We start from the raw sequence: 19,021 nt of genomic DNA on the forward strand, positions 1-19,021 counted from the left end.
TCTCCAGTTTTCACGACTACCAACATCTATCAATATAAAAGAATCACGCACTACGAGCACCCTGTTCATAAAGTATTTCTCATAAACTTTGGTCATCAATCCCTGTGGATATGATACTTGACTTATCACTTTATTACTTGTATCTAGTGCACTTGCTAGAGTCCATTCAGGAGACAACACCTATGTCCCAATGGATGAGCAGCTTGCTGATATCTTCACGAAGCCACTAGCTCATGAACAGTTCAGCACACTGAGAGAAGCCATTGGTATGTTTAATGTTCTTCAACAAATTCTATGTGTACTATCCTGAGTGATAAAACTGTTTTGCATGCTTTGTGATAATGGTGAATAGACGTTCTAGGGTTTGCACGCGTACTAGGGTAGTGACTAGGATGACGTAGGCAATCATCATTAGGGAACCATGCGCTGTAATTAGCATTAAATGTCATGTTAATTACCCTGAGTGGTTCAAATTCCCATCGTTTACATTGACCTATCCCATCACATCCTACCGGCTATAAATAGTGGAGCGCTTTTACCCCATTATTTTTTACGCTTGAAATTTGCACTATTCACCATCTATCTCAAATCCCATTCTCCTTCTGGAAATCCTCAAGAAACTCGAAGAACACCATGTCTTCTAAACGAACCTCTTCCAGTAGAACAGAATCGTATGAGGACAGATCCTCTGATATTGACCCCTCATCAACGGAGGATGAAGAACAACTGGATTATGATGACTCCCCTGAGCATCCGTCCATTCATGGCCAACATAATCAAATCATGGCTGAAGCTAGTATTCTGGAACAATATGAACACATTCATCCTGCTGAGTCCTCCAGATCAAAGAAGAAGAAGAAGAACAAAGCACCGAAAGAACGAACATTCTGTCCAACATATGAGAAGCTAGTGGACCCCAAGGTTCATATCTCACGGTTCTTCTCACTAGATTTTGTCAAGACCGCTGAGCCATTCTGCAAGTGGATTGCTGACAATGGTTGGGAAACACTCTTTGGACTGCCTGGAACCATTTATCCAGCACTTGTCACTGAGTTCTATCGCAACCTTCATATTGTTGATGACAATATTGACTATATGGTGACCTTAGTAAAGGGCACTAAGATTATCATCACCCCAACCTACTTGGCTAGGATATTAAATCTGAAAGCTAAGGGCACCAAGCTTCGAATAGTGGGAGATGAACAATACCTTCACTATGATAAGGAATACTATAAGCCGAAAGGCTTTGTCGGTGAAGTTTCAACAACCTCTCTCTCCCAGCCTCAATGTCAGGCTCACTACATGCTGACAAATTTTCTTTTCCCTAAGGTCAATGCCACAACATCTGCCTCAAACTTTGAGCAATGTTTTGTTTGGCACATGTTGGAAAAGAAACCCTTGAACATGCATGTCTTCCTGATCGGCACGTTTCAACAGAGCACTGGACAACTCAGGATGGGTTCACTGATTATGGCCATCCTTATTGACCACAAGGTTAGCTTTGAGAAGGAAGTCAGTTAGGTGGGGACTGAGATCACTGCCAAGATTCTCAACAGTCTGAAACACAGCATACCCCAAGTACCTAAGAACAAGAAGGGTGAGACTGCTCAAGATATCGAGGATGACCAACCTAGCAAGGGGAAGAAAAGAAATGCTGAAGTGTCTCAAGCACCTTTGGTTAAATCTCCTAAGCAAGCAACAAAAAAGTTCAGAGTTTCATCAAGTAACTCTGAGCCAACAGCTGTTGAGCAACCTCAGAAAAGAGTTGCCACTGATGATTCCCTGAGGATGATCAACCTCTAAAGAAGAAGACTACCTTCAAGGTTAAGGGTTTAACTCCAACACCGTTGGATTTTGCTGTTCCTAAGGATTCTCATTTCCTCAAATCATAAGGTGTAGCTGTTGAGGAAACTCCAGTTACAACCTTTGCTCCGGAACAACAAGTTCCTGCTGCCTCCTCTATTCCTTCCTCTACTGATCCTATAACTGAACTAATCCACACCGAGGAGTGGACTGAAAGCAAAGGAATACGAACTACTGAGGATGAAACCTTGGCTTCTAGAGAGCGACTTGAGGGTGAAAAAATACGAGCTTCTAAGAAGGAACTATCTGCTCAACAACCAGAAATCCCTTCCTTCCAATCACCTGACTCCATTCCTACTGCCTCTCCTAAACACCACAAACATCATCATGGCTCCCGAAAAGAAAAGAGGTACAAGAAGTCAAGTAGAAGACCTAAACTTCATCTTCTTGATGATGACTCGCCTCCTCACCAAGATGTTATTGACCCCAATAACATTGACTTCATCTTCTTTACACCCAGCACACCTCTTCTTGAGCAACAAGCTCAGCAAAAACAAGCCTTTATTTCTGCAGCTCAGGAACAAGCCATCTCTGAACCCAACTTGGGCCCTCAACCTTCCAACACTGCTACTCCAACTATACACTCATCCGAGCCAGTGCTTGATGCCACTACTTTTCAACTCCCCAACGAGCAAGTAAATGAAGAAACACCTACTTTTAATCAATCTGATACTGAGCAAGTGATTAACTTGGCTGCTGCTCCATCCACTTCCAATCCTGAGAAGACAGTACCTGAGTCCTCTGCTGCTTGTGCTAACATTTCCACTATTGAACAACAAGCACGCACTGACTCTCCAACTCCTGTCCAACAACCTTCCAATCTAAATCAATCTTCTGAAACAGACAAGGAACAGGGCATTGAGACTTCCATGGGTAATGAAGATGGTGGCCAAGACCCACTATCCTTCCTCAATGCCACTGAGATTGGGCAAAAGATAATCTACTCTGGTTATGCCCTAGTTAAAGACATGAACAAGTCTCAAGCCTCCACTTCTACTTCTGCCACACCTTCTGCTGAGCCTACTCCACTAAGTGGAGTCATGCAACTTCTAAATGAAATCAAGAGCATCAAAGATCTCATGCATGCACTGACTGCCTTAGTCTCTCAGTATAACAACAAGGCGTTCACTAATAGAATGGCTGAACTACAACTGCTAATGGTCCAGCACATAAATTCCCTTCAAGGAAAAATTACGGCCATCTCAGCTAATAGTTTTACTGTTGCCACATCCGCTGAAGTAACTCAACACTTTCAACAGATGACTACTGAGCTCACTAAGGCTCAGGATTCTATCACGTCTTCATCTCAATGCACCATTGAGCAAGTTGCTGAAGCCATCCGATTACTTAACATCAATCGTGAAACGATGAAGACTAAACAAAAGAAGACCTCTGCCATATTTAACTTTGCAAAAGATAATTTTGGGCATGCCAAACATCAAACCCAGCAGCGTCATAACTATGACAGCCAATTGTTGAGACTTCACCAGCAGTCCTTTGCCAAGCTCACCAACACTCTATCTTGGTAAGCAAAGGCAATCCAGTTTATGCTCAGTAACCTGAGTGCAACATGTAGTGTACCCTCATCTAACATGGACGCTGGAGTGTTAGTCTTCAACAGACTCAAGGACAGTACGAGTGCTTTACAATAATATTCATCCCAACTCTCTCGTGCTGTTGTAGCTGGTCAACTTCTCCCTTCCTCTTCTGGACCCAGTTCTGATGCTGGCAAAAAGGGGGAGAAAGAAAAGGGAAAGGCTAAGGAAGATCAAAGGAGTCGTTCTACTGAACAAGGAACTCAATAGCAACAAACACACTCCACTTCCACTGCCCCAAAACCTCACAGCAACCTAGAAAACATAATCAAGTCTGTTACAACACAAAATAGATAGACCTTTTAGTCTAGCAACTTAGATCTTCTTGCTTTTGTGCTGAAACATATTATTGATGTGCTTACTTGCTTGATGTGTTATATATTTATGAGAACTCATATTTCACATACCATGTGTTGATTTATTACTCTGTCTATATTTCAATGCTTAAGTCTCTAACTGTCATGTTGAACTTATCTTGATCATTCTCATAATGTCTATCACTTTAACAATCATTGAACAAATAAAGAACACAAAATTTATACAAGTATAAGCCACTGAGTAACTCCACTCAGCAACCTTTAACTAACTCAGTACGTCTTCAACTCTGATAATTGAACTTTTTTTAAAAAAAAATCCATTCAACAAGTATCAAAACTGAGTAAAGTAAATATGTTCTCAATACTGACCTACTTCTGACCTTGAACTCAGCCTTACTTGATTAAACCTTAAAATGTTTAAAGTAAAGTTAAGTCAGTAGTCCAACCCTTATGGGGGAGAATTCAGAACTTAAGGAAATGTCAGTAATCATGAGGGAGCTCAACACTGAGTTCCTAATTTAATATTTTTGCCAACATCAAAATGGGGGAGTTTTTCGAAACACATTTCCATAATGATTTTGATTTGACAAAATTATTTAAATTAGATTTAAATCTCTATGATAAAATTTCCCAGCACATTAAATTTAAATGCTTTGATTTATTTACTACTAATGTGTTTATTCAATGTTGAGTGTTTAATTAATAAGGATTAAAAGACATTAAAGACTAAGGCCTAAAAGCCCACAAGAGAAGGTCAAAGCCCAAGTTAATAGATCCAAGCCTCTTGAAGTATGCGGCCCAGCAGGAAGAAGGATCCAGAAGGTATTCCTAGCAACTTCATGCCGAAGGTGTTGAGTCAAACGGATAGAAGACAGGTCAGCTGTAACGACCCGGTTCGGAGTGGGTGGTGCCGGGGTAAGAAGGCCTGAGCAAGGAGCGGCCCTAAGGGATGGCGATGGGGGCAGAAATGAACTGAATCCCACATCGAAAATGGAGAGAGAGTGATTGGGGCTTATTAGTAAGATGTGAATCCAATACATGCAGACGCGTTTTAAAGCCGTGAGGCCCAATGTGTTGGAATTGGGCCAGAGCGGACAATATCTACATGGTATTGGACCAGGGTGTTACAATTGGTATCAGAACCGACTCTCCACGTACGATGTGTGGTTCGAGGACGAACCAGGCGGAAGCTGGTGGGCCTATAACGACCCGGTTCGGAGTGGGTGGCGCCGGGGTAAGAAGGCCTGAGCAAGGAGCGGCCCTAAGGGATGGCGATGGGGGCAGGAATGAACTGAATCCCACATCGGAAATGGAGAGAGAGTGATTGGGGCTTATTAGTAAGATGTGAATCCAATACATGCAGACGCGTTTTAAAGCCGTGAGGCCCAATATGTTGGAATTGGGCCAGAGCGGACAATATCTACATGGTATTGGACCAGGGTGTTACATCAGCAGTTGACCTGAATAACTTTGAGACAAAGCCATTCCACTTTGGGAAAGATTCAAACGTCGTAGAAAGCTGTCTAGAAGACTTTATCATAAGTAGAGAGACAATCTGACGCTTACCGACCAGACGTACATGATACCTGAATCAGACAGAAAAGGCAACATTCTCATTAGCCGAAGACACTGAGTACTGATGAGTGAAAGTGATAGCAAGCCGTTTCCCTCCAACGGTTATTTTGAAATTCGAAATAACCAGTGCCTTAGATGTCACTATAAATAGGCCTCTCATTTGCTTCATTCGATGCAGATTTTCACCAAGTCAAAACGCTGAGCAAATTACTACTTGAAGTTCTGTGCCAAAGAAAAGCAAAGAAATCTTACACTCACTCTTATTCTGTGTAAAAGTCTAGATTCACTCTTATTCTGTGTAAAAGTCTAGATTGTAAAACCATCTAAAGTGTTCTTTGTATTTAGAACAAATCTTTATCATTTCTAGAGATTAGAAGGAGATACTGAGTTGCTCGGTTATAACACTCAGTGGTAGAAATATTGGGTATAGGATATAGAGGAAGGTATTCTGTATACTCACTAACTATTGTAAGAGGTTTGTGCTCTACCTGAAAGAGCTTAGTAGTGGATTAAAGCTCGGAAGGAGTCCGAGGACTGGTGTTAGACGAGGTGCCGCGGCCTAATCTCCCGGGCGGACCAGGGGGTGGACAACCTCATGGCGACGTAAGCGGTGATTGGCGCCGAAAGCAACCAATCGTGGAATCAAGCTGCTCGGCAGGACCGGAGCTCGGAGATATGGAAGAGTCGCCACCCACGAATGGGAAAATGAACACCGATCCCTTGCGGGAGACCGGTGTGGGTTCGGGAAACTTAGGTACGAGCCGAGAAGGCTAGCTCCTTTCCGGAGAAAGGCTACTAGGCACCCCGACATCGCCCGGTTATGAACCACCGGCCTCCTACTCAGGATGTTAGGCGATAACGGACTAATCATATACTTCTTTAAGTTTAAAATTCATTTGAAACCCTTTTCTTTCTCTTTTTAGAAACCGTTTTGAGCATATATTATTGAAAAGCCATATTAGTAAAGAATCACCCATTTACGTTATACATACACAGAGAGGGGGGAGAAAGAAGTGATTTATTTACAACCGCATTTAAAGGTCATGTTGTGTGTTTATTCTACACTAACTTATTCCCCCAAAACGAGTTTATTTACATGGTTCGCACCTTAATCGCCGTTGGAACGATTTAGGTGCGTTTTAAAACCCCGTTTGATGAGGTTTACCCGAATCGCCGTTGGAACAACTCGAGTATTTGAAAACGTTTGAGATAAAAACCTTTTAATGAGAAAACGTGGTTAAACATATAAGTCAATTTTATTTTGTACAAATCCTTTAAGAAAATGATTCAAAAATTCTATTATTCACAAAGAAAATGATTTTAATTACAATGTTCGCTTAATCCGCCTTTGGAACGGATTAAGGTTTTAAAACGTGGTGTTTTGAAAACGATTTGAACTATTGCAAAAAAAAAAACTCTATTTATTTACATTAGGAATCTCTAAAAATTCATTAGTTTAAATGATTAAGTTGAAAAAAACTCTCTTTTTGTGATTTATTTTCCCCACTTATTTAATGGACTCTCTACCTATTATAATTACATTAATAAACCCATTTAAACTAATATTCACACTCAAATAATACTCATTTGGAACATGGACCCATGAATGGGCCAAAAGAATAAAGAAAATAATTTAGACATATATATATATACATTTAAATCAAAAAAGAAGATATGAAAATAAGAGTTAACACAAAAGAAACTATATGTATATGAAAATAATAGGTACAACACATTTATACAAAAAAAAATGTGAAAATAATAAGTAAATCTTATGAATAAGAAAATAACATTTACTCAAAAATAATTTCATTCAATAATCAACAAAATAACCCAAATATCCCAACACTATATATATATACATAAGTAATATAGTTTTAAATACAAAAAATAACATATACTAATATCTATCAATTATTTCTCAAAATATCAAATAACTATCATTTAAAACATAGCCTAAATTAATAAAAAGGAAATACATATACATAATTATACTTATATTTAGAAAATAGTATAAAAAATGGTATACAAATATTATCAAATAATTATATATGCTAAAGGTCCAAAATAATTTGAAAAACATATATTACATAATTATACATATATATATTAAAGATTAAAAGCTTAAAAGTTAGGAAAAAGGGACTGAAATGGCATTTTTTACGTTTTGGCAGATTTACCGACGGAAATTCCGTCGGTAAACAGCATTTAGTGACAGAATAGGTAAATTACAGCAGCACTCCTAAATGTTTCCAGATTTATTCAAAAGCTTTAAATTAAATCTAATTCAATCGTTTTGGATTTCCGAACTACCAAAGATGGATCATAGTCGAAAACGGAAGTTCCTAAACGACGTTTTTTATTTCAAAACATTATTTAGAAATTTCTTTTAAATTAAAAACTTATAATTACAACGTTTTCGATACCCGAACTACCTTTTTATCGGATCACGGTTCGTATTGGGATATCAAAACGAGGTTTTTTATTTTAAAACAAAACCGAATTTTATTCAACACGAAATGGAAATTAAATAAATACGCTAATTAAATAAAATGTGACAACATAAATAAATAACTAAATAAATAAAAACTATAACATAAAAATAAATAGGAGAAGAAGATAAATAAAATAAAATAAAAGAGAGTCTAGTCCTCGGATAATACCTTAAATTCGGTATCTGACAGTCGAAGCCGATTGATTCCACGAACCACGATCTTCCGTTTTTAATGAAAATTTAGTAAAATTTGAACTTTAGGAAATTTGGAATTTTTGAGAAAAAAAAATATTTTTCTCAAAAAAATTCACTCTCTCTCTCTAAAAATGTTTAGAGTGAGAAAGGTCTCTCCAAAAATCCTCCCCTTTTGCATGGGGATCCGTGCCTTTTTACAGGCAAACGGGTCCCCGGACCAATGGGCGACGCCCAAAGGAAATTGGGCGTCGCCCATTGGGGTTGGGCGGCCGCCCAACCTTGTGTTGGGCTACCGCCCAACAAGAGTTGGGCGGCCGCCCAAAAATGTTGGGCGGCCGCCCAACATTTGTTGGGCGATCGCCCAACAATCGTTGGGCGATCGCCCAACGGCGTTGGGCGAGCGCCCAACGCGAGGTTGGGCGCCCGCGCCCAACCTTCGTCGGGCGTTTGCCCAACGGTCGTTGGGCGTTCGCCCGACGTGGTTGGGCGCCCGCCCGACGACCCTCGGGGCGTGCCTCGCGTCGTCGGGCGTGCGAACCCCGCGACCGCCGAGCGCGCGTTCCGCGTCGTCGGACGCTCACACGTCGCGACCGCCGAATGCGCGCTTCGCGCTACCGGACGCGTGCGCTCAGCGGCCCACGAGAGCGCGCACCGTGCCATCGGACCCGGGCATTGCTCGGACGTCGAGAGCGTGGCACTCGCGGTGCGTCCGACGGACGCCGAGCGCACGTCCCGTGCCACCGATTTTCCTTCGCTTATTATTCTTTATATATTTTTTCAAAACATCCGAAATCAATCGCTTCAACCGTCTCGTTTTCAGGTTTTCGTCACAGGTCCTCCGACTCAGTGTCTACAGTTGCCCCTACTTTTCTATTTTGACAGTGATGTGTGTGTTTCGAAAACGTTTTTTGCTAACATAACACATGCAATGTAAAACATATAAAAGTAAAAGACACGTAAAGATTAGGAGGGAGCATACCTGGCCTTTGCGCTGCGCGTTCCGGTGTCGTCCTCTGATTCCTTCCATCGTCATCTTCGGAGTGGCCGTCGATGAATGTTCTTTTCTCGGAATCTAGCGTACGTTGACTATGGATAAGAATGGCTCAAGAGCAACCTCGGTCGTGGACCGTAGGTAAGATGGCTAAAAAGCTACCTCGGTCGTGAACCGTAGGTAAAATGGCTAAAAAGCTACCTCGGTCGTGAACCGTAGGTAAGATGGCTAAAGAGCTACTTCGGTCGTGAACCGTAGGTAAGATGGCTAAAGAGCTACCTCGATCGTGAACCGTAGGTAAGATGGCTAAAAAGCTACCTCGGTCGTGAACCGTAGGTAAGATGGCTAAAAAGCTACCTCGGTCGTGAACCGTAGGTAAGATGGCTAAAAAGCTACCTCGGTCGTGAACCGTAGGTAAGATGGCTAAAAAGCTACCTCGGTCCTGAACCGTAGGTAAGATGGCTAAAAAGCTACCTCGGTCGTGAACCGTAGGTAAGATGGCTAAAAAGCTACCTCGGTCGTGAACCGTAGGTAAGATGGCTAAAGAGCTACCTCGGTCGTGAACCGTAGGTAAGATGGCTAAAGAGCTAACTCGGTCGTGAACCGTAGGTAAGATGGCTAAAAAGCTACCTCGGTCGTGAACCGTAGGTAAGAGGGCTAAGAAGCTACCTCGGTCGTGAACCGTAGGTAAGATGGCTAAAAAGCTACCTCGGTCGTGAACTGTAGGTAAGATGGCTAAAAAGCTACCTCGGTCGTGAACCGTAGGTAAGAGGGCTAAGAAGCTACCTCGGTCGTGAACCGTAGGTAAGATGGCTCAAGGGCAGAAAAGTTCTTTCTAACGATTCTGAATTCTTTTAAAACACCATTGTCTGGAGCTAGTGTCTCGGAGGTTTAATGGGAACGTGTTTTGGTCTAGAATGATATAGACTAATGATTATTTTTCTGTCGACTGTTGTCTGTATTTTGACTGGTGTCACTGTTCTGTTAAAATTGGGTGTTGTCTGGAGTTCATATCTTGGCAATGTTGGTCGTTGTCTGGGAGAAATGCAGACTGAAACGGACTGCAAATCGGAGGTCTGTGCACCTAGTAATTAATTATTTACTTTTTACCTTTATGTCAAATCGTACTTTTTTCACTATTTACGGGAATGCCATTCCCTTTTCCTATATAAGGTGGTGGGGTTTCATTTCAACCCCACACCTTCTCTCTCTTCTTTCTCTCACTAGACTTCAATTTGGATTATTCTCGGGATGGATTTAGATGAATGGGATGGCACTAGAGGCATGGACGAGGTTTACGTAAACCTGGATAGAGTGGATACCTTCCACGACCCTACGACGCATTTGAACAGGACACGCTGCAACGAGGTAAGTAATTTCTCACTTTTATTTGATTCGAACTCTAGGCTTTAGCATTCCTATCCGAACATGATTTGCATGCTAACCCTTAGACTGCCTTAGAGGACTCTAGCTAGAAAACGTGAATTCCTTTATTTACAAGTAGCACTTGTTTATTTTTGTAAGAATGCGCGTTATATGCATGTGAATAGTGACACTGCGAATTTATGCATGCTAACAGTAAAAAACAACGTGAATAGTGAAGACGTGGATAGTGCACGTGAATAGTGCATGTGAATAGTAAAAACGTGAATAGTGCACGTGAATAGTAAAAACGGGAATAGTGCACGTGTATAGTGAAAACGCGAATAGTGCACGTGAATAGTAAATGTGAATAGTGCATGTGAATAGTAAAAACGTGAATAGTAAAAACTTAGCTAATGCACGTGAATAGTAAAACCTAATCTATGCTCCTCGTCCCCGCAGACGAGGGTGGATTAAAGAATTGACTAAACCCTACGTGAATGACCCTACATGAGAGATTTTTACAGAAAATTGGTCCTAACTGACCGGATGTCTCTATGAAAGAATACCTAGTCTTAACGCGTTCTTATCAATTGCATGCTTTAAGAGCTGTATTTAAATTTTCTTGTCTTGTTCTTTTTAGTTCATTGAGATTTCGGGGACCACCGCCGAGATTCACTCGTGGTACGATAGGCTAGGTGCCGTGGCGAGAGCCCGCATACGCGAGTTGGGCTTCGAGCCTTTTATTGCAGCGCTGCCCCGCACCAACGGGGTATGCGATCATTTTGGCCTACGGGCCTTATGAGAGCGGTGGGTTGACTCGACCCACACCTTCCACCTTTCCTTTGGGGAGATGACCATCTCGCCCCGAGATTTTTTGCTGCTGACAGGGTTGCGAGGGAGCAACACTCCCGTTCCTTTCCATTTCGGTATGATGCGACCACGGGTCGACCTTGCTAGGCTCGCTACCTTGATTGGACCGGGAGTTCGCCTATGCGCCAAATCTACTCCAGCGAAGTTTATTTCCACATCGAGCCTCTTGAGTCGGTGAGATTTCTGCGAGACAGACGATACCGACTTGGCGGTTCGCAGCTTCTTAGTGTATACTCTGAGTGAGACGATTTTCCGCACGAAGGGCGGAAAGGTACACGCAGGTCTCATTCAGGCGCTCAGCGATCTGGATGCAGCGGCTTCCTACGATTGGGCAGGGGCATGCTTAGCCTTTCTCTACAAGTTTTTGGATCTGACTTGCCGGAAGCGCAAGGATTTCGGTGGTTACACCTTTGCTCTGCCGGTACGTGACGCCTTCTTGACTTGCCCGTCTTATCTTCTTTGCGTTTTTCACACTCATAGTCCTTGTTTTTACCGCAGGTGTGGGCGTATGAGAGGCACATCCTTCCCAGCCGGTCTCGATCTCGACCGAGAGTACCGAGGCCGCCTTTCATGACTCGATGGAGGGATTTTGACTTGAGCGCCGAAAGGAGTCGGACGGTGCCACGGCTCCTAGATTGGATCGACTTGCTGACCCTCACACAGGTAGATTTTGCCTAATCATGCTCGGTTTTTGTTTGAGTCTTTCTGACTTTCTCTTTGTGCATTTTTAGATTAAGTTCAGGTGGGACGACCTCGACTTCGGCCCCGATTATGCATATGTATCGATGATCTAGGAGCAGCAGTGTGTGCTCACCGGCCCCTGCGTGCGGGCATGGTATTTAGGGGATCGAGGCATCACTGGAGTTAGGTACGCTCACTGGACACCGGGTGAGATCCCCGTCTCTATGTTCGCGGTGCGGACCATGCCCTTATCGACCGTTCGTCGGGACTTGACCCGTCGGTTTGTTGGCAGAGCAGTGTGGATTCACGTCGGGGGCCGTGAGCCTTACTTATCTACTCTACTGAGCGCGAGGGATGCCCCAGCGGCAGCGATGGAGGTGGATCCGATGGCAGATGTATTTTCGAGGGAGGCTGTCGCGACAGTCTTCGGTCAGGAGGAGGTCCCGGTAAGTGGTTCCACCCTCTTCTTATTTTACCTTTCATTCATGAGATGTTTAGGGGTTTTTATTGTGTTTTTTTTTGCAGGAGGGGTCCTGGAGGAGTGCCCATTTATCTGATTTCTTTGACGGTACTCGAGCTCAGACGCCTGTGTGTGAGCAGCCCTACTACGTCGGCGAGTCCTCCAGTGCTGCCCGACCGGAGAGGTCTTCCCTAGGCGTGCCTCTACCAGACTACGGGAGAGATTATGCCACGATTTGCTATGACGAGTCCGGGGCAGCTTATGCGGGATTCGAGGCGGCTCCTCCTATTTTCTCCTCGAGGGTCCCATTTGATCCCTCAGATGCTTCTCTGACTACGAGGCAGACCTGCACGGATTACGTGGGGCTGTCTGGTTATCTCCGAGATCGCCTCAGCTTGCGCTGCACCGATCACCTGGTATGTATCATTACTTTACTTTAGTGTAGTGGAATGTATGCATGTATGTATGATTTATGTTCGTGCCTACGCTGCTTCTTATTTTTATCTGTTTTTCCTTTCTTTTGCTTTAGAGCGATCTGCATGCCCACGAGCGGAGGCAGAGCGAGTTGGTGTGGGAGGCCGACGCCCGGGTTGGTCAGGTGTATCAGGAGAGAAATGACCACTAGTCAGGGATGATGCGACGGGAGACTGAGGGTCGCCTTGCCGTCGAGGAGAGGGCGCGTGATGAGTCGACTAGACGCCTTGCTGCAGAGGAGAGAGTCCGAGTTGCTGATGAGAGAGCACGCGCCTCTGATGAGAGAGCGCGAGTTTCTGATGAGAGAGCGCGTGCTGCCGAGGAGGCACTATCTGCGGAGCGGGCATCGCACCTGAGAGATTTTGAGGACTATTGGGACTTCCCTCCGTATTAGGCTCGTTATGTATTGCTTTGTGGCTTTCATTATTGCTTTGTAGCTTTTATTAGAGTTTCCCCGATGTATAGCTGATGTATAGGGAGTGGGGTGGATAGTAGGTAGGCTTTTTGTGAAAAGAAGGGTAGGAAATGTATAACTCGTGATTCATATTACCATGCATTCAGTAGATTATGATGATTCCAATCATTCTCGTCAAATATATTCATGCCTTTATTTATTTACAAACAACAGAAATACTTAGTCTCTTATATATTGTTTTTGTAATTGCTCAAGTCATAACTATTGTTACCAGGACCCGCCTTTCGATTTTTGGATCCCGGCGATTTTTCTCCTCTCCTTTTACTATCCCGGAATTTTTAAATGAGTGCCCTTTCGGGTTTTCACCCATGGGGATTTCCCTCATTGTTGCATAGGTCGCCCTTTGCGGGTTTTCAACCTATCGGGAATTTTTCTTTCTTTTTTTTTTTTTTTTTTTTACGAAAAGTATTTCTTAAGCCTATCCAGGTTGGTAGGTTCGGAGAATTCCATGCCGTCTATTGTAGTTAACTTCACCGCTCCTTTTCTTAGTATCTTGTTCACGACGAATGGCCCTTCCCAGTTAGGCCTAAACTTCCCCCTTGGGTCGGTGTGCGTCACACGGATCTGTTTCAGCACTAAATCTCCTTCTTTGATAGGGCTGGTCTTGACTTTTTTATTGAAAGCTCGAGCCATTCTTCTCTGGTATAACTGTACATGGTAAAGCGCTTCCATCCTTTTTTCGTCAACTAGAGCCAACTGCTCACATCGCCTCTTCACCCATTCCGCCTCGGGAATTTCTGCCTCCACTGCGATTCTCAATGATCGCTTTTCGATCTCAATCGGCAAGACTGCTTCTGTTCCATACACCAAAGAGAATGGCGTTGCCCCAGTTGAGGTTCTAATTGTCGTGCGATAAGCCCACAACGCGAGTGGGAGGTGCTCATGCCAGTTTCGATGTGATTCTACCGTTTTTACGAGAATCCTTTTAAGGTTCTTATTAGCTGCTTCTACTGCCCCATTAGCTTGTGGACGGTACGGAGAAGATCTGTGATGTTCAATGCCATATTCTCGGAAAAGATTCCTTACTTTCCCCTGAAACTGGACCCCGTTATCCGTAATCATGTGATGAGGCACTCCAAACCTGGTGATCAAGTGTTTTTCAATGAACTTTCTCATCTGCTTGGATCCCAGTTTGCTAAACGACTCTGTTTCTACCCACTTGGTGAAATAATCGATGGCGACAACAATAAACTTATGTCCATTTGAAGCGTTAGGCCTTACTTCGCCGATGATGTCAATGCCCCAGGCAGCGAATGGCCAAATAGGTGCTAACACATGTAATTCCATGGCCGGAAGATGACTGCAATCGCCGTGGATTTGACAATCGTGACATTTCTTCGCATACTCGTTACAATCTCTTTCCATGGTGAGCCAATAGAAGCCTTGCCTAATAATTTTCTTAGCTAGTACTGCTCCCCCCATATGGGCTCCACAAATTCCTGAATGCACCGATTCCATCACCTCGCGGGCTTCTCCCGCATCCAAGCATCTTAGTTGTAATCCATCAATGTGCCTTTTGTAAAGCAAGTCGTTGTGGATGACGAACTGACGAGCTAGCCTTCTAATCACAGCTTGATCCCTAGGTTCTGACTCTGTCGGATATGTCCCATCTTTCATGAAGTTCACGATATCGAAATACCACGGTTTTTCATCTGTCCCTAACAGCATTACGTCTTCGTAGCACGGTTTGTGAGATCTTCTCAATACCAACGGCTTCGAAGCAAGGTTCCGGGGGTTGTCCCAAACTGACACCAAAGTGGCCAAAGCATCCGCCGCCTGGTTCTGTGCTCGAGGAATATGATAGAAACGACATTCCTTGAATCTTTGTGCCAACCCTTCTAGCTGATCTAGATATGGACGTAGCCTTTCTTCCCTTACTTCCCAGTTTCCTTGTGCCTGTTCGATGATCAACTTGGAGTCACCCCAAATTTCGACATATGATGCTCCCAGTGCTGCTAATGACTCTAGACCATAAATGCATGCTTCATACTCGGCCATATTATTGGTAAGAGGGAATGACAACTTCTTGGCCATCGGGATCCTTTCTCCCTCTAGTGAGGTGAGTAGTACTCATACTCCAGCTCCATTCGAATTAACTGCTCCGTCGAAGAACATTTTCCACGGTATGACTTCGATTGCGTTCAAGTGCTCATCGGGGAAATCATAACTTATCTCTTCTTCCTCTGCATTCAGGGGTTGGTTGGCCAGAAATTCTGCCACGGCCCTCCCTTTGATAACCTTCTTCGTCACATATTCAATGTCAAACTCGGATAAAAGCAACAACCATCTGGCTAACTTCCCCGTCAAGGATGGAGTTCGGTATAGATACTTCACGGGGTCCATCCGAGAAATAATGATCACTTTATACGATTGGAAATAGTGCTGCAGTTTCTTTGTCAACCATACTACTGCCACGCATGTCTTTTCGATCATGTTGTACTTGAGCTCGTACTCCAGGAATTTCTTACTCAAATAATACACCGCGTGCTCCACACCGGTGTCTCCCTCTTGAGCCAACATTGCCCCAATAGATCGCTCCTCAATTGCTACATAGAGGAGAAGCGGCTTTCCCAGTTTAGGCGGTCTCAGCACTGGCGGATTAGACAAATAGTTCCGGACGCTCTCCAAAGCTTGCTGACACTTATCATTCCAAATAGCGGGTTGGTCTTTCCTTAGCGACTTAAAGATTGGCTCACAGATTACGGTGAGTCTTGCTTTGAACCGACTGATATACTGAACCTGCCCTAGAAACCCTCTCACTTCCTTCTCATTTCTCGGCGCCGGCATCTCCTGTATAGCCTTCACTTTATCAGGATCTACCTCGATTCCCTTATTTCCGATTACGTAGCCTAAGATTTTCCCCGACGAAACGCCGAAAAAGCACTTCTTCGGGTATAACCTTAGCTTGAATTCTGCAATTCGGGCCAAAAACTTCTCGAGCGCGGCAAAATGCCCTTCTCTTGTCTCTGATTTGACCATCATATCGTCCACATAGACTTTTACCTCCTTGTGTATCATATCATGGAACAGTGCTGTGGCCATTCGCTGGTAAGTTGCCCCGGCATTTTTCAAACCAAACGGCATTACTCTGTAACAGTATGTCCCCCACTCAGTTGTGAACGAGGTTTTTGCTTTGTGTTTTTCGGCCATCTGAACTTGCATGTAGCCCATGAAACCATCCACATTCGTGTGTAATACACTTGACGCTGCACTGTCGATCAATACATCGATATGAGGCAATGCGAACTCATCCTTGGGGCATGCCTTGTTAAGATCTCTGTAATCGATGCACATCCTCACTTTGCCGTCCTTTTTTGCGATTGGCACCACATTTGCGACCCAAGGGGGATAGTCGATCACTTCGATGCATCCTGCTTCTAACTGCTTCTTCACCTCCTCTCTGATCTTATCTGCCCATTCTGGTCTCATACGTCGGAGCTTCCGCTTTACGGGCTTTGCTTCGGGGTAAGTTGGAATGCGGTGAGTTACGATAGATTGATCAATTCCAGGCATGTCTTCGTATGTCCAAGCGAATACAATTTCGTATTTTTTAATTATTCTCTCAAATTCTTTTCTCTCTTCAATAGTTAATTCTGGAGCAATTTGTATAAGTTTAGGATTTTCATCCGTACCAAGATTGAAAGTTGACATTTCTATTGCACTGATTTCAAATGTAGGCATGTTATATGAATGAGAATGCATGGAATGATCATGATCAACATCAAGCAAGTAAGCAAAATCAGAATTCATTTCATTGATAGCATGGGTGATTACATCATCTAATTCAAACAAAGCAGTAATACAATTTTCATCATCGAGGTCCTCGGGTTTCTCATGAACTTTGGAGGTACTAGGCTCGTCCACCGCTCCCGCAGTTGCTTCAATGGTGATGACTTTCTCCTCGGCATTCAAATCCAGCATCATAATCTCCTCGACAAAGCAGCTCGCCTTTCCTTTGCCCCAGTCGGCCACATCATTGAAGATTTCGAATCCCGGCAGAATCTTTCCTTCTGTGCTAGTCCATGATTTGGGGGTCCCTGAATACGCCTTTCCATGCCCCTCATTCACGAAGTACTTCCTTAGGCCCACTTTTCCTTCACCACTTACATTGGACGGACCTCCCTGCTCATATCCCAAACCCCTCCGGGTTTTCTGACTCTTAAAATCTGGAAATTCTGGCGAGTTATTCTTTTAGTCCAATCGTTCGTTATTGACAATGATTCGTTCCCTTTTATTCGCGTGGGTTCGTGTCTCGATTTTTGGATTACGACGGGATCTTTTGGATCTATCGAGAGACATAACCGCATGCTTATTCAGTGATGAAAGCGCTTTTTATTTTAAGGAACGGACTCATCGCATAACGTGTTTGTTTCTAGCGTTAAGAACCCGTTTGCTCGTTTTGGCTATGTGAAAAGACGACGAGTCTTATTTGAGCGCACGGTACTCTTTCGGCTAACAACAACTCTTTATTCCTTCCAATCTACGGGATATATCACCTTAGCGTGGTTATAGAAAATCAACGTTTCGTTGAATCGCATGTTTATTCGAAGCAGGGATATTACCGTCCTTTTCACTTTGGCACAAGCTGAACAAACACGCAGATCGGGCCATATTTCTTGTAGTTTTGGTAACGGTCGAAATGATCGAGCCACTAGTCAAATCCACAGTCTCGTCCATATGGCGCAATTATGCGGTTTGGTTTAATTCGGCTTCGCAATTTTTAAGCGGCGTATATACCAGTTCGAGACATGTATTTAACGACATTGGTTCATTTTCTTTAACTACCCTCGGGATGGATATATACCGTAGATATGGAATGGCTTTGGTCGTTAATTTATTTTTGCTTTTCTTTTGTTTTCTTAGTCACCTTTGCGGACACGTCCATTTCTCTTAAGAACGACACAAGGCATAACGTAAGAGCTCGTCTTTTATTCGGAAGGGACGGGCCACGTTTGCGAAACTCTTTACGTTACAACGGGGTCATTCGAAATAGAAATGTTCTTTGTTTTCGTTTCGTCATAATCTCGTTTTATCCCAACCTATTTAAAGAATGTGAATAACGGCTACTGTTAATATAGTCTTTTGAATCGAGATATAACTATCCTTGATACCGAACCGATTCATACTAATACGTGCTTATGTCATAACACATTTCCTGAACATGTGCCTTCTTCGGGACACAGAGAGGGACCAGGCGGGTCGCACAAGTTCGTTCATACGAGATGACTAAGTCGTCTTTAGTTCGAATCGTTTCGATGTTTAGGGGTAGTTCGTATATCGGTTTAAGAGTACATATTAACGTATCGTTTCATTTTCTTTACATATTTTAGGATTAGACACGTATCATGGCAATTTGAAAACACGAACTGATTCATTTATCACATCAAAAATGGTAACGGATAATCCTAGGGCAACTTCTAAGGCTACTATATGCTGACACGGCTGATCGCGGGACCTCATAGGACCGCACAAATTCGCCCCTAACGAATGGATGGGGACCCTTTGGCGCCTTACTGTAAGGGGGAACTTACACTATCCTCTTTCGAGCGACGAATGGACTCTCGCTAGAGGTTTCGCGGAAATTACCCAAAAGGTTTGCAATAATGCACATGAATGCATACGAAAAGAAATAATACGATCCGTCCCCGTTAAGGGCTTAATACACG

This window comes from Euphorbia lathyris, chromosome 7, assembly GCF_963576675.1.
Source record: "Euphorbia lathyris chromosome 7, ddEupLath1.1, whole genome shotgun sequence".
Lineage (NCBI taxonomy): Eukaryota > Viridiplantae > Streptophyta > Magnoliopsida > Malpighiales > Euphorbiaceae > Euphorbia > Euphorbia lathyris.